The sequence below is a fragment of the Buteo buteo genome, chromosome 3, assembly GCF_964188355.1.
Source record: "Buteo buteo chromosome 3, bButBut1.hap1.1, whole genome shotgun sequence".
Taxonomy (NCBI): Eukaryota; Metazoa; Chordata; class Aves; order Accipitriformes; family Accipitridae; genus Buteo; species Buteo buteo.
The window spans coordinates 41,884,697-41,909,076 of NC_134173.1; the positions used below are offsets into that span (position 1 = coordinate 41,884,697).

Sequence of the window (24,380 nt, forward strand, 5' to 3'; positions counted from 1 at the left end):
TGCAGACTATTTTGACAGTTTGCCGTTTATCATCTAGCTTTGTTTAACTTACTACACTCGATGCTATATGTTTTTTCATGCAGGATCAGAAGTTTGAGCCTTGTGTAATGGCAGGTCTCATTCTTACCCAGGCAAGGCTGGACACTTGTCGCAGATGTCATGGGAGTCGTGGGTTCCATGATTTCCTTAGCTTTAGAAAGGGCTTTGGGGGATTTGTGTTTGAGTGGGAAGGCAGACTGATGCGATAACAATTGAGAAAGCTCCTTTCTGAGTGCCTTGAGAGCTGCAGTGTTCAACAGAGAACGAGGGTCCCGTGACAACTCTGCGGTGACACAGAAAGAATCCAATTAGTGGCCACTCCTGCTGTTGATACTAGATCTGTCCTAAAAAATTTCCACCATTACCACCCTCATTGTAATCCCATCCACGACACTGATAATGGGATCAAGAGAGTGTTTTCAAAATGCCTGTTTAAATTTTAACTGCTGTCTTAGGTGATTTTGAGGATATTAAATTAGAAGGCATAGCACAGCTCACAAGAATAGCACAGCTCACAAGAGAGCTACGTGACACCCAGTAGTTGTCTGTCTTATACTAGATTTTCCTAACACCTCCATCACAGGTAGGGCTGCTGTAAGGGGGCTGCAGATGGAGTAGGGGGGCTGTATGTACATAGCGAATGATCCATTGAGTTGCGGCCGTCCCTGCACTGCAGTTACCTGTAGGCTTTGTCCCTACGCAGCTACACGTATGGAAAGCAGTGGGAGAAGGGAGTGGGAGGTGATACAGTCCCCTTTGCTGTGCCCCAGCAGTGGCAGCAAGTCAGCCTGCTTCTCCCTTTAACAAGTCCTAAATCATCACTCTGCCTTCCCAGCTGGACCAGCAACAAAATATTCTGCCCCCGCCCCTCTCTTTTTTTTTTTGTCTTTCATTTTTCTTGCTCCAACAATAATTCACCATTTCCACATGATCAGAGTGCAGCAACTCCCATTGTTCTTACCAAGCAGTGCACGTTCAATACTGTCGTGTGGTTGTAGAGGACACTCTAAAGTGGAAAGGCTCAAGGCCTTCACCAGCGTTACCTCAGAATGCAACACAGTAATATATGAATTGCCAAACCAGACACTTTAGAGCTGAATTATTTTAGCATATTTCAGTTATGTCAGTAGACTCCTTTTGAGAGCCCCTGCAAGAGCTTTGCTTTAGTATTGCTTGTTCACGCTCAAAATTTATTGTTAACTGGTAAGATTAATTCCTTTTTAATTTTTGCTGTCTTAAGACTTTTATTTTCTGAGAAAAGTAATACTTGTTTCATATTCTGGTTTATGCATTGCACACAGCAGATTTGGTATCAGTGATTTCCCAGAACTTTAATTCCCACTTTCAGAATCTGCTTAAAAGGTCTGGTAAGCCTTTGTTACTGTGTGTGCTCTATTAATCCTGGAGTTCTGAGCCTTCATAGCCCTAAACATCCCCAGTGATTTGGTTACAGTGAAACATTTTTGTAATAGTTGACCTTTTCACCCAAGATTTTGTCATGACTTTCTTAAAGTTTTGGTTTTGGTTATTTTATGGCAAAAATTAACTTACAACTGCAGTTGACTATAATTCTACCTTGTAATTTTTATAGCTCCCTGCAAAGTTGATAGTAGTGCTGGAACTCCAAACAAAAATACGCTTTTTCACCAATTTTATCACAGGCTTATGTGACAATACCACCATCATGTTCTGGAAGATTTCTAGATGTGGTACTGTGCTATGGAAATCCAGACTGATTTATAGATCAATGCTAGGTTATCCACAGAATGTTTCATGGAGTTTCTAAATGGAAGCAAAACACTGAAAGTCAATAATTTCGTGTTCTAGAAAAAATCTTTCCTGATGCTGTCTGAGTGTAATTATGGCACTGCATGTTGCCATTTCTCTATGATGTGACTCTAACCCATCTTAGCAAGGAAAGGAGCTGCTCCACAGCAGCTGTATTTTTGTGGTGCTTCACAGGAGGTGAACTCTGTTTGGAAAGCCCACAGAGAAGATGGGGAAGCTTTTGGCACTAGAGTTATGGAGAATAAATGTAACAGGGAGCTGAACATAGGGATTGTTTTTCTCAAAAGCATCCATAAAAACAGAATAGTGGTCTGTTCCAGTATTGTAATTGCAATGTGCCAAGATGTTCATTATTCTAGCATGTGCACTGTTTTGTCTGTTTTCACTTAGAAACAGAAAAATGCATTACCAAGCCCATAAACGTCTGCAGAACTGCCAACTCTCCTGACTTTTATCAGTAGTCTCATGATATTTCGCCTCTTTTGTAAATCTTCGAGTGTTAGAGTCAAGATATAATGTGAGAAGTTCAGATGTCTCCTTTCTGTTTTTTTAAACTTAATCCTCCTTGTTGCTGAGGAAGCTGACTTGCATGCAGCTCCAGAAACGTGAAGGAAACTAACGGAATTCCCAAATCTCACTATGCAAATGCATGCAGACTTTGTGAATAAGGTGGGTTTGTGTGTGTCACACCTGGCAATTAAAAAAACCCTTTTTTTCCCTGAGGTTTACTGTAATCAGATCCCTCCAAAATTTCTGATCATTTGTCTGATAACTCCCATTTTTTAAAGACATTTTACTGCAACAGAGGGTGAGTCTCCATGACTCGTCTCAGCCAGTGGAATAGCTTGCTGCCCTGGAGAAACCCATCCTTGATCCTCCCATGCTCTGCATCCAGCGGTGTGTTCCCATCTCCTCCCTCGTGCCAGGTTTGGCTCTTGGCTCACCTCCTGGGATGCTGAACGAACTCACCAGAGCAGCGGGAAGCTGCGTTGGCTGCCTGCCTGGTGAGTTGGTTCAGCTCAGCGAGCGGACAGAGGGTTCACATGGTGCAAGGGGAGCGGTTGGAGCTGGTGGCTTGGGGTGAGGGGGAGAAACGTGGCCACCCCTTTAGGGGGGTGTGAGCTGTCAGATCACTCAGCTACCTGGTGACGCCTCACCCTGTGAACCGGGGCACTGTGTGTGTCTACAGGAGAAGGTATGATAACAGACATGCGACTGTACCAGTGTCACCATGAGCAGAAGGCTAAATGTGCACTTTTAACGAAAGCCTATCCTTTTTTATGGAGAGGATTGCTGCAGTGTCACTCAGAATATGGAGAGGCCCCGCTTACTGCTTCTGACTTTTTAAATCAACAACCAGGCTTTGGAGAGAAGCTAATAAGAAGTGTGGGGAGAAAAGAGGAAAGAAACGCAAGTGCCTGCTGAGCTGCTGTTTTAAAACCATGAATGAGATTCTGAGGGTGGGACCCATTCTGCATAGCCAAGGCACTTGAGGTGCCGCTGGGTCTTAAATACTTATGCAGCAGCTACCTAAAGGCATGTTTTCTCACTGATCAATGAAGAGAGTCCCTCTGAAGGCCTGCAGGCATTGTGGTTAGGCAGGCAGGATTTCCTCTTGGAAACCTTGAAAGGCACCTGCCTCTTTCAGTTGCACATGTAGGGATGGAGCTCACCCAGTTGCTTTACAGGGTTTGCTAAGGATCTTAAGCTGGAGGGACCTGATATCACCTTGAATTTCTTGGTTGGCCCACGGATGAGCAATGCCATGGATAAACACTCTTTGTATTTGAACAGCTGTGATGTAATTCCTATGCAGCTCTTTAAGGTGTCTCCTATACCTTCCACAGAAGAAAGTAAGAAGCAGGCCTTTCATTTGCACAGCAGGAGCTGCGATTCACTTGAAGAGACTAGGATGCTCATTTTAGATTAAATGTACTTGTGGTAGTGACTGTAGAAATGGAACACTGTACTCCTCCAAAGTGTCATCCATTTCAGTGCTGGGTTATGCCGACAAGAAAAATGCATAGCCTTTTCTTTGTAAAAAACACCCACTGTTGTCACTTGAAAGAATGTGTCAAAGGCCCATGGGGCAGATAAAGCTTAGGGAGATCAGAGATGTTGTTGGTGCCTGCAAGCACTAAAGGTGTAGTGAGGAATAATGGGTGATCTTACAGGGGTATGAAGTTGGACAAAGAGTGGAAGAAAGACAGAACTGACAAAGATTCAGTACCCATGTTTCTGGATTTAGCTATGCTAAATCTTTTGAGGATTATCTCCCACTGACTTGGCTGCCTCAGGGCATGCCAGTCACAAATTAGAGAACGGTAGTGCAATAATAAACTGAACATGCTGTAAATAATCAGTACAGGTTACCTTTTAACCATCACTTTTTCCAAGGACTGCAAAAATGCTAACAATAGTAGATTTTAGAATAATATTTGGGTTTTGGTAACTTGGTAGCAATAAAGAAGTATGCATTAAGCCAACCTTTGTAGTAATTTTTAGCGAAGTTTCACTTGGTGTCATTCCCCACTATTTTATTGCAGAGAATTTACCTTGTTGTTATCTATTTTACATCTAGAGCCAATTTATGAACTGAGGCTGTAACGCTATCTGCTTGGCCACCATTGTGTAGGATTTAGGGAGACCATTACCATACTTAGACCAATAAAAATGTTCTGAAGTTAACACAAGTTTATCTGCCAAGAACTCTCATAGTTTCTTTTATCTCTGTGTCAGTAGAGGGTTGGCATTCCTTATCTCACTGTAAACTTCAGTCCATTGCTGGAACATAAGCTCACAGAGGAAGGCTTCCAAGGCTCTACTGCTCTGCAACTCAACTCCTAAGTGCAAAAGGCCGCTGAGTTAGTTTTTTGGTTTCCTTCTGCTTGGTATGGAGAATTCCTCTAAAGCATGGACCCTCAGAAGTGAGGAACGGTAAAATGAAAAGGCTTTGAAGTATGCATAGTCAGAGATCACCAGGCTCCTCAAAAAAGTAACAAATAGTTCAACATAGGAAGATGTGCAGCAACAAAGAGGTGTTGAAACTAGTACTTCTCTTTTTTAGGTCTCTTCCATCCTGTGCAGCTCACATCTAATTTCCCCTTTCACTAAATTGCTCTGCAAACTTTTCCTCTCCACAAATTTTGCACCTTTTTGCACCTCAGCAACTTGTGAGGGGTTTGAGATGCAGTATAACCATATCTCAAGAAATAGGTCTGTGTTACAGGTACTTGTTTTGGTCTTGGGTACCATGGATACCTTTAGCAAAAAAGAAGTCAATCAAATCCTGTGAATCCTTTAGAGTGGAGAATAGTTGCCAGTGCTGGAAGAAAATGGTCTCCAAAAGCCAGGTAAAAGAAGGACGTGGCAGCTAGAATTGATGTCCATGCTGCCTTGGACAAGTGACATTGTGCAACCCTATCTTGACATTGTCCATTTTGAGGAACACTGTCTATCTTGTATGTAAGCCTGGAGAATTCAGTGCTCTTTCCGGCAGCTGTACAGCATGAGTAGTGTGAGAATATCATATGTACTTTGTGTATTCCTCCTGTTGTGTGCTGTGTAAGAATCCTTGTTTGTTGTCAGAAACCCACGAGGTTATTGGAGAGTCATGTGCAACAGTGATTCAGCCATTCTACATTTGCTGCACTAATACAGCCCTATACTGAAACCTGAACTGTGACACTAGTACTACCATGACAGTGGAAAAGAGACACAGACATGTGGAGCACCAGTGTGTTGAATGTGGTAGCTATTTGAACTATTCACTGTTTTTTTTAGTCTCCAACCACCTATAGCTGCCAGAACTGCTACTCTTCTCTGCCTGCAATAGAAGAATATGCTGGGCTTTTCAGTTTGGAATTGATCTCAGTAATGCATGTATTTATGGGTCTGGGTTTTTTTTGAAGTCATACCTTACTGTCAAACAACTCATCTTTAGAACAAGTGTTGCAGTTAGTTTGAATGAGAGCCTAACACAGGGCACACGAGGTCTCCAAGAATGCCTCACCCGTCTCTTTCAGACACCTTGCTGAGTCACGTCTGGTATGAAATGAGGAGCCCATGTCTCAGCTCTTATCTTCAAAGCTCTGTGTGATCCAATCTCATTGTTCAAAGAAGGTCTTTGCCCCACTTCATCATGAATCATCAACATCTACTCTTAACAGGAACAATGTTACTGAACAATGGAGGATGAAAATTCAGGTGGGCAATAAACTGCCATGCTGACACTATAGATACAAGCATCACAAATGAGTCTGAGTGAATAGGCAACTTCTAAATCAGACAGAGTAGGAGTCTGAATCATGGCTAATAGGTCTCCTGAAGGAATGTAGACCAGATTTGGTGAGTGGAGGATGGAAAGAAAATACATTGTCTCCCTCTCTCAGTGGTGTTTCAGTGTGCTTCTTGCACATACCTATTCATCCTTTCACATATCAGTCTGCTCAAAGGTTTACTTATCTTTTCTTCCAGGAGAAATCCTGAGCACAGTATTGCACAATTAAACATTTCTAGGGCATTTACCATGTATCATATTCTATTGTCCAACACGTATAGTTGCTGTACTGGATGTGGGGAGGTGGTAGGGTCAAAGAGGAGCTACTCTGTTTTCTCAGCAGTTTGGAAATGACATACCTGGAGACCTTAATTTTGGTCTTAGTTTTTTGTAGTGCTGGAAGAAAATTCTTTCTTCCTTAGAAGCCTCATGTAAAACAAAAATCTTCTACTTTGGTAAAGCCACGTATGCCCTGGGAACTGTTCAGCTTAAAGTACATGTACATGGAAGTATGCAGGACGGAAGATTACCTTGGGCACCACATACTATATAATTTGCAAAGGCTAAAGGTATTATTTTGCTTTTGCTGCTTCTTATGTCCCCTTCATATTTTTCCCCATTTTGTATACCATACATGAACTGTTTTCCATTTATGCTTTTATCTTTTGATTTTCCTACTTGAAGATCTTGTGTTCAATGCTGTCAGGAAACTACTTTAAATGAAAGTGTGGAGTGATGTGGAATAGTTTTAATGAAAGCCAAAAGAATGTGAACTTAATCTGTTTCATAGAAGTTTTTTTCTGTTCTGTCCTGTGCCCTGCTTAAACACATTGGCCTTTTTTGACCTTTTTCTTGATGAAGGTTAAGTGGGAAATATCTTGGCTGCAGCCTTTCCAGCTTAACCAGACTTTCCATAGTTCATGTTTACTTTCCCTGCTATGGGCATTCATGTTTCCTGAATCAAAATTGTTAAACTGGATATTCAGAGAGAAGTTAATAGCTTGTGGCAATGATGATGAAGTGTCAAGCCTTCGTCTCCCATGTCTCTAACTCTATTTTGGTAGTGATGATTTTGCCAGTCCTATTGCTAGAGATTAACAAATCTCAGGAGCAAATCTCTGGTTAATAGGTTCCTCCCGAGCATCTTCTTTATTGGCATTAAGAACAAATGTAAAGAATTCCTACACATGCAATTTATGAACATCGATTGCATTGTTTCTGCAAAAACCTAGAAATGTTGCTATGTTTTCCATCTCTCTGGGCATCTTTTGCACCTGCTGTAACATACACAGAGTGCTCTCAGCTAGTGAGGAGGCTATTGCTTGTCCTTGGAGTGCTGGGTTCAAAATAACTTTGGCAGTCTCCCTGCAAAAGAGTTTCAGAGAGAGCGGGATCTATGCCCTCAGGACGCTGCTGCTTTTTATGGAAAGGCTGTTGAGTTCTTCAGTTGTCATACTCTTGAGAGGAGAAGAGCTTGGTCTGAACCTCTGTCTTGCCTTCAGTCCCAGCAGTACCCATGTGTATTGGTTTTATGTGGCAAGGTTTTGGTAGCGGGGGGGGTTACAGGGGTGGCTTCTGTAAGAAGCTGCTGGAAGCTTCCCCTGTGTTCGAGAGAGAGCGAGCCCATACCAGTCGGCTCTGAGACGGACCCGCCGCCGGCCAAGGCCGAGCCAATCAGTGATAGTGGTAACGCCTCTGTGATAACATTTTTAAGAAGGAAAAAAAGTTGGGAGAGTGGGAAACAGCTGCGGGAGAGAGGAGTGAGAACATGTAAGAGAAACAAGCCTGCGGACACCAAGGTCAGTGAAGAAGGAGGGGGAGGAGATGCTCCAGGCGCTGGAGCGAAGATTCCCCTGCAGCCTGTGGCGAAGACCCTGGTGAGGCAGGCTGTCCCCCTGCAGTCCAGGGAGGTCCACGGTGGAGCAGATCTCCACCTGCAGCCTGTGGAGGACCCCACGCCGGAGCAGGTGGGTGCCCGAAGGAGGCTGTGACCCCGTGGGAACCCCGCGCTGGAGCAGGTTCCTGGCGGGACCTGCGGAGAGAGGAGCCTGTGGAGCAGGTTTTCTGGCAGGACTTGTGACCCCGTGGGGGACCCGCGCTGGAGCGGTGTGCTCCTGAAGGACTGCAGCCCATGGAAGGGACCCATGCTGGAGCAGTTCGTGAAGAGCTGCAGCCCGTGGGAATGGCCCACGTTGGAGAAGTTCGTGGAGGACTGACCCCGTGGGTGGGACCCCACGCTGGAGCAGGGGAAGAGTGTGATGAGCCCCTCACCCTGAGGAGGTGAAGCGGCAGAAAATAGCGTGTGATGACCGTAAACCCCATCCCTGTCCCCCTTGTGCCGCTGGGGGGGCTTGGTGGAGAAATCCCGGAGTGAAGTTGTGCCCGGGAAGAAGGGAGGGGTGGTGGGAAGGTGTTCTGAGATTTCGTTTTATTTCTCATTACCTTACTCTGGCTGATTTGTAATAAATTGAGCTAATTTTCCCTAAGCTGAGTCTGTTTTGCCCGTGACGGTAATTAGTGAATGATCTCTCCTGTCCTTATCTCGACCCGCAAGCTTTATGTTATATATTTCTCTCCCCTGTCCAGCTGAGCATGGGGGAGTGATAGAACGGCTTTGGTGGGCACCTGGCATCCAGCCAGGGTCAACCCATCACACCATGGCAGAATTTTGCAGTTTGGGATGTTTCCATTTGTTATTTGACAGCAAATTGTGCTCCTTGGAGCTTTGCTATGAGAGACACCACAATATGCAGAGACAGTGTGAGAGCTGATTTTGTAGTGCAGGGAAAGAACCAGCCATTCTTTAACCTCAGATTTCATTCTGGTTTATTTCTCTATTTAATTGAGCCACCTCTTCCCCTCACAAAACACAATCATGTGATTAGCACTCTGTTCTTCCATAAATAATCTGAAGAGGGATGTTCAAGTCAATTCTTTATCCCTCTGTCAAGAATAAGGAAAGTTACCCTTCCCTGTGAAGAAAAGACACTCTCAACCAGGCTCCTCACAAATATATTTAAACATTTCATATACTCACAGAATGATTACAGGAAAATTCAGGTTGGAAGGGACTCAGGAGGTCTCAGGTCCTGCTCAAACTAGGCTCAGCTATGAGATCAGATCAAGAGCTTTATCCAGTTGGATCTTGAAAATCCCAGAAGATGGAAAGTACACAATGTCTTGGGCAACTTGTTTTGCTACTTGACTTTGTCACAGGAAAGAAGTTTGCTTTTATTCATATCCAGCTTGACTCTCTTTTGTTTCAGTTTATGCCCATTATCTCTTGTACTCCTGTCATGCACCACGGTCTCCTGACAGATCCTGGTTCGATCTGCTTTATAACCTCATTACAGGTACTGGACATTTGCTGTGACGTTGCCCCAAAGCCAGCTCATCTCCAGGCTGAACAAGCCCAATTACCACAGATTCTCCATCCCTCGACTATCTTGATGGCCCTCCACTGAACTTATTCCAGTTTATCGTTGCTGTTCTTGTACTGTGGACCCCCAAAGTGGGCACAGTGCTCTAGTTGCCATGTAATGAGTTCTGAGCAAAAGGAGATGATAACTTCTCTAAATCTACTTGCTATTCGGCTGTTAATACAGCCCAGGATGCTGTTGACCTTCTGTGCTCCCTGAGCACATTGCAGGCTCATGTTCAGCTTGCTGTCTAACATGACCCACAGGTCCTTCTCAGCAGAGCTGCTCACCAGCCAGGCCATCCCCAGCCTGTATCACTGCAAGGGGCCCTTCCTTCCCAGATGCAGGGCCTAGCATCTGTCCTCACTGAACTCCATAACGTTTCTGTTGGCCCATTGCTCCAGCCCACCTAGGTACCTGTGAATGGCAGCCCTGTCTCGAGGGCATCCACTGCTCCCCTCAGTTTGGTGTCATCCTCAAACTTGATGACAGGTGCTTATTTTGCTTAAAACACTTGCCCTCAAGCTGTCATTTTCATTATTTACTTTGATTTAAGTTTTTTCTTGATTTTTGTCCTGGGTTCTCAGTGGCTCTGAGGAGACTAGATATTTATAAAAACCAGTATATTAAGCAACCCTCCATTCCAGCTTCTAATCTGTTCCTGATATATGCAGTTGTTCTTAATTCACCTTTTAATAGCTCTTCCAGTCACAAGGAGCTGCAGGACAAATATTTCTCCAAAATACATTCACATGGGATGGTCCTCTTCTTGTTTTTGGCCAGGTCTGTCACAGTAGACATCTTTAAGAAGATCTCTTTCAAAAAAATCTCTTTCAAATTCAATGGGTTTCTGTGCAGCCCAACTAAACATAGTGTTGGAGACTATTTAAAACATACAAGCTAAAACCATGCAAGAGTTTTGTTTTGAGTTTAAGCTTTACTTTCAATTATGGATTTTTATTGCCCTTTTCAGAAGTTTGAGAGGACTTTAACTGAACTGTGTGAGTGCTGAAATAGATCAGTTTCAAACAACTGCATCCCACAGTCTGGAGCCCTGAAATCAATCTTTAACATTTTGCATCTCTTTTCATCAGTGGTATTGTTTCCTCTGAGTTCCTTATTGCTCTGGCAATGCTGCCTTCCCTCATCTTCCTGTTGCTTGAAGTTCCTCCCATAACTTCACTGTTGATTCTCAGTAATGGTGGTTCTTATATGTCTCTGTAACTTTAGAGCTGCTAATTAAAACAATCCAATTTTAGTCCAACATGATGCATGTATTGTCCTTACAAAGTTATTTTAAAATTCTATTTGTTGCTGGATAAGGAGTTAACCAACAGAGCTGAAATTTATGAATTCAAAACATACAAAGTCCAAAGCCATCCTAGTTTAGTGATTATTCTGGGTAATTTCATGGCCCAGTCAGCCTGTCTGATTTCTACCTGAGTTTGCTCATACCTGCCCTCTTAAAAAGCTCCCTGCTGTCTGAGCTTGAGAACTTTGTGAATGGCACTGAACATTCAATTCATTCAATGCCAATCATTTGATTAGGCACACATCTCTTCTACCAACCTCTGGTAGTATTCTAGTAAACATAATTTTAGTTTCTTCTGCCAGAGTTTTGGGGCAAAATATCTGAATCACTTTTTAGTGAGAAGGTTGTTGGGCATGTAAGAGAGATCAACTGCTGACTTGTACATTATGCAAGTAATGTGACCACCTGCACCATTCAGCCAATTCTTGAATATTTAGAGTGTAATACATGTTTCCTGAAGCTCAGTCTCCATCTAAGCTATCTTTGTCAGAGTTTCACAGTGTGAGGAAATAAAGAGAAAGGAACTTTCATGGATTTTTACAGGGTTGTGGTAAAGGGAGAAACTTGTTTCGAATACTTGTTTATAATGTTCAGTATTGAAAATACTCAACCTAAATTTCAGTAACATTTATTTCTTAAAACCTGGTTACCGTCCTGCTATTTTTGACCTTTTCACTGAATTGAGTTGCTAGCAAGCATGGTCTGATTCAGTTTTTATCCACCCTTCTTCGCTATCCATCATCTTGTAACTTCTCATAGGTAACCAATATGTGATAGCAGTCATCAGCACAAACCTGTTGTCCTGGTTTCAGCTGCGATAGAGTTAATTTTCTTTCTAGTAGCTGGTATAGTGTTATGTCTTGGATTTAGTAGAAGAATGTGGATAACACACTGATGTTTTCAGTTGTTGCTAAGTAGTGTTTATACTAAGTCAAGGATTTTTTATCTTCTCATGCCCAGCCAGCAAGAAGGCTGGAGGGGCACAAGAAGTTGGGAGGGGACACAGCCAGGGCAGCTGGCCCAAACTGGCTAAAGGAATATTCCATACCATATGATGTCATGCCCAGTGTATAAACTGGGGGGAAAGCTGGACAGTGAGGGGAGGGAATCGCTGCTCGGGAACTAACTGGGCATCAGTCAGCAAGTGGTGAGCAATTGCATTGTGCATCACTTGTTTTCTATATTCCAACTCTTTTATTATTATTGTCATTTTATTATTGCTATTATTATCATTATTAGCTTCTTCCTTTCTGTTCTATTAGACTGTTCTTATCACAACCCACGAGTTTTACCTTTTTCCTTCCAATTCTCTCCCCCATCCCACTGGGTGCGGACAAGTAAGTGAGTGGCTGCATGGTACTTAGTTGCTGGCTGGGATTAAACCATGACAGTTCGTTTTGTAATGTCTCTGAAACTAATGGCTTGTCTACAATGGCATTTATTGACTTTTTAAATCGGTACAAACTAGCTTGTACAAATGCATTGAAACTGGCTTAGCATTCCTCAAATAAATGTAACATTGGACACACACCAGCTTTGCAGCTGTATTGTAAAAGTACCCCCATAGAACAGACGTGTGTGTGACCACTGTCATTTGGTAGTTGTTTCTATATTTTTTGGAAGTGCTTTTTCAGCCACAAGAGCTTTGACTGTATAATGGTTGAGGACCTCCTGAGCAGGATGATTTAGACATCCAAGATCTGAGAAGGCAGAGGTTTCCTTCTTGCTGGCTAATTAAGTCTACTCTTTGCTTAGCAAGATGATGGGTCTGAAATGCAGTCTTAGACTCCACGCTTGCAGCTTGGAGCCTCACCAGGGATCTTTATTCTGCACTGATCCGTGATCTCTGATGTCTCAGAGAGATTTCAGAATCACTCCTCCCAGCTGTTGCCCTGTTAATCTCCTGGAGATTAGAGGTCCCATTGCAAATAAAGCTGAATGTGCTCCATAGCATCCCCTCAACTACTCCCATCCATAGCTCTGCATCTTGATGTAAATTGAAGTAGCCATTTTTAAATGTTAGTTAATACACTGGGCTATAAACAGGAAGCACTGGGGAGCTCTCCCATCAGGACAGACCTCCCATTCTGCTGTCTCTGTTAGAGGGTCAGTTACCTTGACCAGAGATGGGAGTATAGAAAATGGAACAGCTGGAAGAACTAACTTCTTAGTTTAACAGAGTGTGAATTTCTAAAATCATGCATCAGGGCCTTGAGTTTTAATGGTGTCTTGATATTGTGCTATCCTGTACACCGAGTTATTAAGGGAAGACTGCTGATACCAGTTTTCCAGGTTTTACTCTTAGGAAAAGCTAACAATGTGCAACACAAAAGCTGAATGGAAGAAAGTATACTCAAGTTTTTTAAGATCTAAAATAGCCTTTATAACTAAGAGCTTTTGCAGTCCTTCATATTGCTGGAGAAACTCAAAAGATGTATGTTTTAAAAAAATCTCCTTGGAAGAGGAGACTTAATGTAGCGGAAGTTTGACTCTAATCTAATTTACATCTTGTGAGTAGGACATGGAAAAAGATTGTGTTAGTAAGAACTAGTTCCACCATCATGTTTTAATAAGGGAAGGGAATGTTTGTTCTCTGTGTGCATGTGTGTGTGTGTGTGTGGGAGGCTCAACAACAGAAGTAAATCCCTGTATCCCTTGCGTTAGAATTTTTAACTTAGTTTTCACTCTTTTGGACAGATTTTACTTCAGGAATTTCCCATTTTTCAGTTTATGATAGGGACTTCCATTAGTATAAGAAATTACACAGGTATGAGAGGAGCAGTACAAACTATAGCTCCCATCCATTCCACGAGTTCTTTTGCCTCCATATTTAATCTAGCTATGCCAATATGGTAACGTAAGATATCAACAGAAGAGGATTTTTTTTCCTGAGGAACAAAATTTACTAGCATTCTGTGTTATATAATGTACTGAGGATGCAAAATGTCTCTGGTCAGACTGACAAGTCACCTTCTAGACTGATAAAAATGTATTCCAACTGATTGCTAAAGCAGTGTTGCTTAAGGATAATGGTGTAACAGATACAAATTCATCCCATAATCCCTTTAACCTCAGTAAATATATTGCAAATGTTTAGTGTCTATTGTGGTAACATAAAGCAGAAGTCTTAATTAGTCTAAACAAAACAAATACATAGGAGAGTTTTTAAGTGTGTTTCCAATTTCAGAAAAATTTCTCATAGATTTGCCTTTTTTTTTTTTTCACATCTTGAATCAGACATGAGTAAATGTGTTTGTATGTGTGCGTTTTCCCCAAAGCACTGAGAAGAATGTCGTGTGAGAATTATCTTTTCCATTCACAGTCATGCTGCTATTTGGTCACATTTCAATCCACTGGAAGAAAAAAAGAAGGTGGGGGAATTGAAAGCACAACAGAACTGCTTAAATGAGTCCAAACTTCAATGGTGCTGCAACCCTTAACAGAAGGCAGAGCTCAGTTGTGTCTATGGAATGGTTCCACATTTCTCAAAAAAAAAAAAAAAAAAAAAAAAAGCAATGACATTAACAAGATAACACAAAAGATTTATTACTTATCATTATTTTAATTTCTTTTAAGTAAACTTGTGCATTCTCAAAATCAGAGAGGCAAAGTTTCCAGCAAGTAGTCTTCCTTGCCTCCTTCCTTGCCTTCACATGTTTCACTTTCCTAAATTGCTCCTTAAATACTTAAGGTCATCTTGCTTTTTGATTCATTGATTGTAGTGACATTGTTCTTTATGTTCAGAAGGCGATAAGGAGTAGTCAGGTTTCAAGTCACAGTGACTTTGTTATTTTAAGTGCTGAAATATAGGAAAAGCCTGCTTTTTTTAAAGCCCTGAGTTATTTTTCTCACTGAAGCAATCTTGTCTGTAGTTTGTGTTTCTTGCTAAACAAAAGGCTGTATTTGGCTGCTGAAAAAACAAATCTGCCAGAACAGTAAGGCAAAGGGAGATGCTGATATTTTATCAACTAAGAAAGCACACACATAATTGGGGGCTCGTTAACCCTCATCAAGTCACATCTAAGAAATTTCCTGCTCCACCTCCCCCTTCATGTATTTTGACTATGAGTTAACATTTTAAGTCTATTTTGGGGCTGCTAGAGCCTCCCAAATACTTAAACTGAGATAGATATCCTTTAAAATGTGAATTATTTGTTTTCTTCTCCCACAATTGCATAGCAGAAACACAGGAATACCTTACACCCTGAGGAGTTATAGCAGTTTGTATAAAAGTCGTTTTTGAGGAATTAAGTGCCTGTCAGGTTCAGGCTATTTCAAGAAGCTTCTACCACCTTTTTGCTGTTTTGAAGATCAGCCATATTTGTTTCCACTTTCCTCAGTGGTTCATTCTACTGGGATAATGATAATGGGAATATCCCCTAAGCCTATACATCTATTCAGTATTGGTACACTTACCAAATCAAAGTGTGAAAAATTGCAAGTTAAATGTAAAGTGGATTGCTATATGAGAGCTGAATTGAATCTTTTCTCTTATTTTAGAATATTATATATTTATTGTCTACTACTTTGGTCTTATTGTATTTTTACTTCACTACACTTAATGGTCAAATTTTTAGTTTGGATTTCTACTTGTAATTTAGACAGCAGAATTTGGTCTTTGTTCTTTTGAAGTGTAAGAGTTGTGTCATTTTCTCACTAGCTAGCTAAGCACTTGGAAGCAGACTTGAATGCTACAGCCAGTGCATTTTTACAGTGTAGCAAAATAGATTTATGCATCAGGCTAACGCATTTTTCCAAATGGAGAGTCAAATATTATGGCAATTTTTTAGTCACATCTACCAAAATCATGATGAAAACTTAAATGCACAGAGTCTTGTTTTCTCAGGAAAAAAGATTTATAAAGATTAGTTTTATTTAATTTAAGGGTTTTTCTCATAACTGTTAAAAGCAGTATTTCACACTTCAAGAAGGTGACACCAAGAAGTTTTCTTCTGCACTGTTTCACCCAGAAATGGGTAGCAGAGGTCATTTTATGACTGGTGCTGAATTGCCCCTTGCATGTCCAGTATATTGATGATGAAAGTTCTTTTAGCAAGGAATCTTTAGCAGTAAGTGATAGAAGCTCTTTTGAAACTAGTCTACTGAGATAATCCCACTGAGTTATGAATATCTAGAAGCATATGAGATCAGTTTTAACCATCACTGTTTTGCAAATAGATGTTGCATTGATTTGCATAGGCTGCTCCATTGTTTTTTTAAACAACAGATATTTCCATTGTTACAGAAATACTGCTGAATGAGTGGTGAAGTCAGTAATGTTCATAAGTTGCTGGCATTAGGTGCCTTTTTACTACTCTGTCTTCTGAATCTATTATGAGCAAGGCTGGACGGCACCATAACGGTGCCAGGCAGTGGGAGAGCTCTGTGTATGCTGGAGCTCCCTTATGTGTCACTAATGGAGCTGCAGTTCTGAGAAATATTAGGATATATCCTTATTCAGAAATACTTCTTACAGTGCCTACTGAAGGCAATGAGAAATACAAGGCCAGAGGAGAATCGAACACTTACATAAATTGTGGTTGCTTGGACTGCTCTGCAATCATGCCTATAGATGGTCCAGCAAAAAAGTATTGGGTAACTGGAATTGGATTCTCTTGTCCATTTATTGGCATTTGTAAAGTCAGCCACCAAAACATTTTCCAGGTCATTGTGTTTTCAGTGAGTTACGACTGCAATCATCTTGTACTTGTAACCTGTATATAGAGTATTTAAACCCTGGAAATGCAAAAGCACTTTATGCACACAGAAATCACCGAGTTCTCCACTGGAATACAGTTGTTTCTAAGTGAAATGGGAGGCTGCTGCCTAAGGACATTCTTTATACAGCGTTGGTCTGAGAACGTAATGAACATGTCTCTGGCTGAGTCTGTAGAAAGATGTGGGTCTAGTATTTTCCTGTTTTCTGAAAGACCTCCCTTCTGGCAAGAAACCGAGTACGTAAACTCAGGACTGACTCAGAGATGGAGTGAATCACACACAACACTCCCACAGTCCCTCGGGTCTTCCTCGGAGGCTTTGTGACTGTTTCTTTTGTGAACTTAAATAAGATCATTGCAGCCCCAGGACATGGGAATAGTCATGTATTACCACTTCTGAAAGTATTTGGAAAACTCTTTACCACCAGTATGTCCCAGGTATGGAAAAAGTCCTGCGCATAGTAAACCCTCCTATGTTTTACTGGTTATCTGTGTTATATAGGAAGGATTTCTCTCACTGTCACACATACACCTACACTCCTCCAAATTCCCAAATATGCCATCCAGCAGTATCTAAACACCTGCTGTTCAAAGGCAGAACAGTAAATAGTGATCTTGCATTACAGCATGCTGTAAGTCTTTCTCATCGTGGGATGCTGTTAAGGCTCCATCTGTACCACAGGTTGGAAATGTGTGGTGGCACGGTTCCTGACTAAGGCTGTATTCAGAATTTAGGTAGTAAATGGTGCACAGAAACCTGAAGAAAAATGAAAATGCTCCTGCAATTTCTTTAAACGCAGCAGCATTTAAAGAAAATAATGAGTCCTTTTTCCATAGAATAAAATTATGGAGTAACATCCTCTCTAATGTTAAGTCATAATGAACTCGTTTGTGCACCTACTGGAAAGTATTGTATTTTCATATGCTCATGAATGTGGAAAACAGGGATCTGGAAACTTTGACGATGGTAGCTACCACCTCCATGTGTCTTTTTCTGCTCTGTAATGCCCACTAAAGTAAATGGAAAGATTCCTGTTGATTCCAGCGCTATTGGATTCTTTCTTCTGTATATCATCCAATGGCTTATTTCATCATCACTCTGCTTCATCATCCACTATTTTTACCCTTTTGTATGTGTAGATAAAATTGTTCCTAAAGCCAATGTTTCACTCCAGTTGGTGCTATTAGGTGATTCCTGATTTTGCCTTATCATATGTACTTGAAACTAGCGTCTTAAGTGCAGCGGTGAGCAAGAAGGAAAAGGTAAAAAAGTCATGGATCTCTCACAATGAAAGGAGATATTTTAAACAGAGAAAAAAAGAGCTTTTGTTGTACACATGCAGTCATCTTATTGATTGTGAACGGGGATGATTTGAGGATTATTTTTAAGCCTCTTCCCTCTGTTTGATTTGCTGTTCTAACCATTGTTTTCTCCATTAGCTTATTTTAATCCTGATGATTTGTTTTCTTTATTTTATTTGCTATTACATTCTTGGCCATTAGAAAACAATTCCCTTCCAAAAGTTCTTTGCCCAATTTGTTTCCCATAACAACAACAATAATAGGAAAAAAAATACTCTTTTTTATAGGAAGTTAAGGGCCAAAATCTATCCTTTGGTACTTACATGCAGTCACCGTTTCAGTGGGATTTGCACTCATGTAACTGAAGCTAAAAAGCTGGCCTATGGATCACAGCCCACCCCTCCACATAACTACAACAAGTAACTGTAACAAAACATAGTAAGACCATTTATGTTTCAAAATTGAGTGAATAATTTGATTAATCATCTTCTAGTGTTTGCATACCTATCCCTTCTTTGCATCCTCTCGTACTGTGAGTGATAGCTAATCTTTCATTGCGTCATGTGTTTGAGACTCGGTCTAGTTAATACAGTAAGTGGAAAATCCATGTCAGCTTTGATTTCTTGGCCTTTCATTATATCACAGATTTTGCTGGGGGAAATAATTGCTGTAACACTAGTGTGCATTCAACCAATGCCCCCTCCTGTGGGAAGGGGCCTGGTGCACTCACCCATCCCTCGCACTGGTCACCTAGGAGTTATTGCACTCCGAAGGTCGGCAGGGCGTTGCTGGCTCCTATGATGTGGTCAAAGGAGGGCTTATGTGGCCACTGGGACAGATAAGTTGTGTTGAGTGTGATTGACTATGAGAGTGCTTTTTTTAAATCCTAGCCTCTTGGCCCAAGCAGTACACATGCCCAAGAGTGCTGAGGGTATGCAGAGGGAAAGGCAAGTCTTCATTAGTTGCCCATAACTTTATGTGACGTTAATGGTGAGCAAAAAGGTTCAATGGTAGCTAGTAAGAATGACAAAGAAACCCTTCAGTCTGATTATCCTGGCTATTACAGCACTGCTAAAAAATTGGAAATCAATCAACAAAAAATACATTATTAAAAGCTGGAGAAACCAATCTCTCAAAGAAAGAAAGCTAAAACCACGTATTAGGTAATACAATAATATTGTCATTTTTCACTTCTGCAATTATTTCGTAGCTATGTATTTTTGTTGTACATTAGGAGTGTTCAGTCTAGATTCTGGGCTTAAATTTTCAAGGTGAAATACCAGAAGACCTATTGGTTTTCACAGCCACTACCAACTTGAAAACCTAACAACACATTGGTTTGTTTTTTGATTTATTAGGAAACAGACTTAACTGAATTTACTGGCTTGAATCTAAATAAGTCTTGCTGGATTTCTGCTTTGCACCAACGGAATCAGCTTTAGAGAGCTACTGCCCTCTGTAGATGCTGTACACTATCAGTATAACCTTCTCAAGAAAAGAATTAAAGAAGAAAGAGAATTGTTGACAAATTAAGAAAATTGCAGTAGCAATGTACTTTGCTGTAACCCTTCCCTGCTGAAATTAGAGGCAATAATCCCAGTGAGGCTTATGGGACAGCTCAAAAAACCATTACGCTATGCAATGTCTTTCTTATTGTGCTGGGATATATTCCTAGAAATAATGTATAGGTAAATGCAAGTGATTTGTTTGGGTTTTTTCGTTAAAAATATTATTAAATTTATTGCTTAGAAATTGTTGTAACTTTCTATTGCTTTATTTATTACAGCAAGAAAAAATACCTGAACTGAGGAAGAGTGGAAAAATAATGACAATATTTCTTTCTTGCATAAGAAAAAGGTAAGATTTAGAGGACCGTAATATTGCAAGTGCATATTTATAGCATAATAATAACTATGAGGTAATTTGTTAAGTTCCCAAATACTGGCAGCTTTTTATTTAAACTTACTCAGACCTTCACAGTTCTGGCCAGTGATTTAAAATTCACAATCCTTTCCGATTAACTGAAACAATGAGTCCACTGCCAGGCACTGTATGGACCACTGTTTTGACCTGTTCTGCATTAGAGAAGCAAAGGTTAGATTTCATTTTGCAGCAGCATATTAGGGGTGTATGTATTTCAGATTCCTCTATTTACACTATCTCCCTTTTGGGTTTGTTGAGGGAGGGTTCATTCTTTCTTTTCCTTTTTCCTCCCCCTCCATTCTCTGGAAGCTATAAATGCCCCAGTTTTTCCTTGGATTTCTTTTTTTTTTGGTTGCAGGTACCCAGCTGTGCATGAAATAATGCTCCCCATATGTGTTCATTGTTCCCGTTGCTGGTGTCTGTGCAAGTCACCAGAGTTTTCCTAATAAGGTTGGGTTTGACCTTCAGAAGCTCTCAAATGATGAATCTAACTGCGTTCATTATCCTCAGAACAGAAAGACTTCCTTGCCACTGCCCTTATAAAACAGCTGTAAGAAACAGTAAAGCATGCTTGTTCCAAAACCAAAGTCAAGCCCCAGAGCTGCTCAAGAGTGTGTAAGCATTAGGCAGCCAGGCTTTGGCTGGCCCTTCCCAGAAGGGTGGTGCGCCAGATGGAGAGAGGTCCTGAAGAAGGGGAGCAGACAGACTGACAGAGAAAGAGACTTCATAACAGAGGAAACTAAAGCCTAGAGAGAGGCCCTTTTGACGGACAGGCTGGCTTAGGCAGGAAAACCCTGTCCGGTGGCTTTAGTGCGCCCGTGTCCAAGGCAAGGGTTACATGACGTATGTGCTGACTGCTGGGGTGGTGGCCCCAGTTCTGCTCCTTCCTTGGGACAGCACTGGCAGCAGCGTGACAACACAGGGAGCCAGATGACAGAGCCGACCCATCTGAAAACTAACCCACTTGCTGGTTTGCTGGTATGTTTTTGGCCAGCAGTATTAATACTTGGTCAGATCAGTTCTTTCACCCGGCTCCCCTCAATCCCAGGAGCGTGTGTGCTGGCGCACTCTGGAGAGACACGCCGCCAGGATGGGAGGGGAAGGTGATGTCTCTTCTGTCAGAAGCCTGTGACTAGACGAGGCTAAGGGAATGTGAAACTACAGCTCATGGCAACAAAATATTTCCTGTCTTCATGAAAATAAATGATACAGAGCTCTTTTTCTGTCATTGAAACTTTCTCCTGACTGGAGTCACCTATGAGATCTTGCATCTTAAGAGTAGCACAGGTCAGAAGAGGAGAAAGTAGATATGGACCAATTGGTTTTTGTCAAAGGAAGAAGATGATGTAATATAGCAGATACTGGTAGTTACATTTTAGTTGCCTAAAGACAAAATGGACTCCTTTGTGCTGATTTATACATGATTTCATTATTACCTCATTTTAGAAAAGAACAAATAAGTGAATGAACAATTATGAAAGCCAGGACAAGTATCTCTAAAACTGAAAATTTTATTAAACTATTACAAATATTCTCAGAAAATATCCTGACAGAACTTAGTGATGGACATCTAGCTATTTGAACCATCCATTGGAATGTGAGGCTGGAGATGTAAAAATTTTGTTAGCCAAACAGTAAGACTACGCTTAACTTGAAGGTATACATTTCTGTTAAATTTGATAGAGCTTGCCCACAAGGAATACAAAAGGAAAGCACTTTCATTTGATTTTGACAGCTAAATAAAATATAGCTTATCATTTCTGTATGGTTATTTTACAATAGTAGAAATTATTCTTTTTTTTTTCTCATGTAGAAGAACATCTGCTCTAAGTTTTCTTGGCTGTATTAATGCACTGAAAAAGCAGGTACACATTGATAGGTACTTTAATAATGAACAAAACACAAGGAAGTCAGGGTCTTTAAAAATTAATGTGTGCTCTCTAATGTTTCAATTATTTTAACGATGGCAGCTTGCTGACTTGTAAGCAAGGTAATTAGACATGGATAAACTTGGTTCTTCAGAGTGATTCAGCAAAGTAAATAGGAATGAATAAGTTTAGTTTTGCAAACAAATTCTAAATCCAGCATGAACAGAGCTTGTGTTACAACTTAAATGTGTGATTCCTAGCAGCTCTAAGTATTAATGTGTTTTCCCCTTTTTGCAGGTTTTGCCTATAATAAATTCACTGAGCAAGACATACAGACTTCTGTCCAATGCTATGAAAATTAACCAACGCACATTAACTGCAGGAAATCTTCAAAGGTACAAAAATAAAATGCTTATTCAGTAATTAATTAAACCAAACAAGCCTTCAGCATGTGCTACATAGCCTAAGTATTATGTCAGGTCAATAATTAAGCTGTAGTAAATCTTCTGGAGGATCTATTCTGCCAAACTTTAAAGGCTCAAGACTAACCCAAGGACCCTTAACATTTTAGTGAGGCAGTAAATGATTACACAGATAGCGTCTCAATCCAGCGTTTGCTACTATTAACTTTCTATTTTTTAAGACATCCAGAAATTGTATGTTTTGTGGTTGTTGAATAACATCCTGTGAGCAAAATGTATGCCTTTCTTGAGCCTATGAAAAGGAATATTTTATAGGCTTGAGTTGTGCCAAGATTAAAGTGCACTTTTCCTGCAGAGACAGATATACATTAAGCAAAAAGTAATGGTTTGGAATTTTCCATTGTTTATGTGAACATGACGATTATGAAAACTTGAAGCTAATCTCACTCTATGCAGCTGGTCATGGTAAAGAAAAACACTACGCAAGCTGTCTTATGTGACTCTGCCAAAGCAATTCCAAAAGATCTGCACTAGTAATGTGCTTTCAAGGCCTGGCTGACTTTTAGGTGGAATTAGGAGGTCACAGCAAGTTGTGTGGTGACCTTGTGATGTGGGAATTACGGCACTAGGCTGAGTATCAAATCATACATCTCAACTTAACAAATAAAAATATAAACCCACATGATAGAGCACAGAGAAGGAAGCTTGAAATGCACTGAGATTCATTTTTTCCCTCATCTGTATTATTTTCTGTCACCTCATTTACATAAAATATTTCTGGTTAAACAATTTGCAAATGCATGTGATTTAATAGCAGGTATATGTGTGGTAGAAGTAAATTTGGATTTAAAATTAAGACATTACTGGTAATGAAAGACAGCTGGTATACATCAGGTTTATTTCACGTGTGAGTCTGTATAGAATTTTGTTTGGAACCAGTTACTATTTGACATGTTAGCTCATAGTTTATTTTAATTACAGAATATTTAAATTACCAGATCTTTAGATGATGTTTCATAACAATTAGAATTAATATAAGATTATTCAATCTGCTTTATTTTCCCTCCAGATACGTGGCTGTATATTGGTGCCATATAAAGCACGTATTGTTTGTTTGCATACAACATATGGATATCCAGGCTGTCCTATACCATTGATCTAGTCATTATCTCCAGTTCCATCCTAACGTTGTCTCCGAACTTCATCTAAATTTTTACTAGGTTTATCTATAGGTTTATCTATATTTTTCCTAGGTTGCTCTTAAAGCAGTTAACTAGAGTAGGGCCAAGATAATGATGCCTTAGATTTCTGCAGAAGTGGAAGTAATGAAAGAATATGATTTAGATGAATGATCTTGCTTTTGTTGAAGAGAATGAATTGGATTATTATTTGCAGTACCTTCCACTTCTATTCAATGAAATGACAAGTGATCATTTTGGTGATGTTTCCAGTCTACTAAAGGCAGGAAGCACAAATAATCTTATGAAGGACTTTACATTGGAAGATTTCCAAGCAATTTTTGCAGATCCAAAGGTTAATATTTAAAAAAAAAAAAAAAATTAGACATTGTTTATCTAACCTGAAACTTTAGAGGTTCACTCTTCATTGACATCATCTGCTGTTGTAGAGACATTTCGCAAGAAAAATTTATAAACATACTTTTTCTCTGTAGATTTAGGGTCATGGTATCTCATACAATGAAACTATAACTGTGAAGTATGCATAAATGTAATTCATATTTGTCAGTATTAGGAATGCCTTCAGAATATTTATTATGAAATAAAGTGTTATCACTTGCAGCATGGATAAAATACTTGGAAAGTTCCAAGGAAAATGAAAAGGTGGCTTTTTGACCTGAAGCTTAAAAATCATGTCTCTTATGTATATAATCTATTAATGACACTCTCAGTGCAAAGACTTTCCTGGCATATTATCCACTGACATTCCAAAAGCCAACTTCAGTTAATTAAGTCGAATACAACTTAACCCTTGGGGTCAGTTTTTTTAGAAATGTAGTTTCATTATTGCACACATGCATATCCCAGTCCCACTCCTAAACAGGCTTTTGGATCCCAGCTTATTTTGGGGAAGTGTAAGAGCTTGAAAAACCCATTTCACTTCATCTGAAATGAGCATGATCTTGAAACAAGAACTGGAGAGGCTTGCATTACAGCATTTCACTCCAGGTTACAGGGCTTAGGAAAGTGAATCTGCATGAGGGATTGATAGGTCAAGAGTACTGGGCTGACCAGTGGTGTCTCCAAGCAAGGAACCTGAGTAGATGGTCAGATGGGTCTCACAGGATAACTTG

The 24,380-nt window shown here is 40.4% G+C and overlaps 1 protein-coding gene across 6 annotated transcripts in view; it reads left to right on the forward strand.

Moving 5' to 3' along the window:
• The window catches only part of SULF1 (sulfatase 1), a 125,746-nt gene that overhangs the window by 4,706 nt on the left and 96,660 nt on the right, over positions 1-24,380 (forward strand). For all 6 annotated transcript variants that reach the window (XM_075023415.1, XM_075023418.1, XM_075023416.1 and 3 more), the window contains 2 exons: positions 19,643-19,713; positions 21,945-22,042. The gene's annotated coding sequence lies outside the window, so the exon portion shown is untranslated. The remainder of the gene's footprint in view (positions 1-19,642; positions 19,714-21,944; positions 22,043-24,380) is intronic.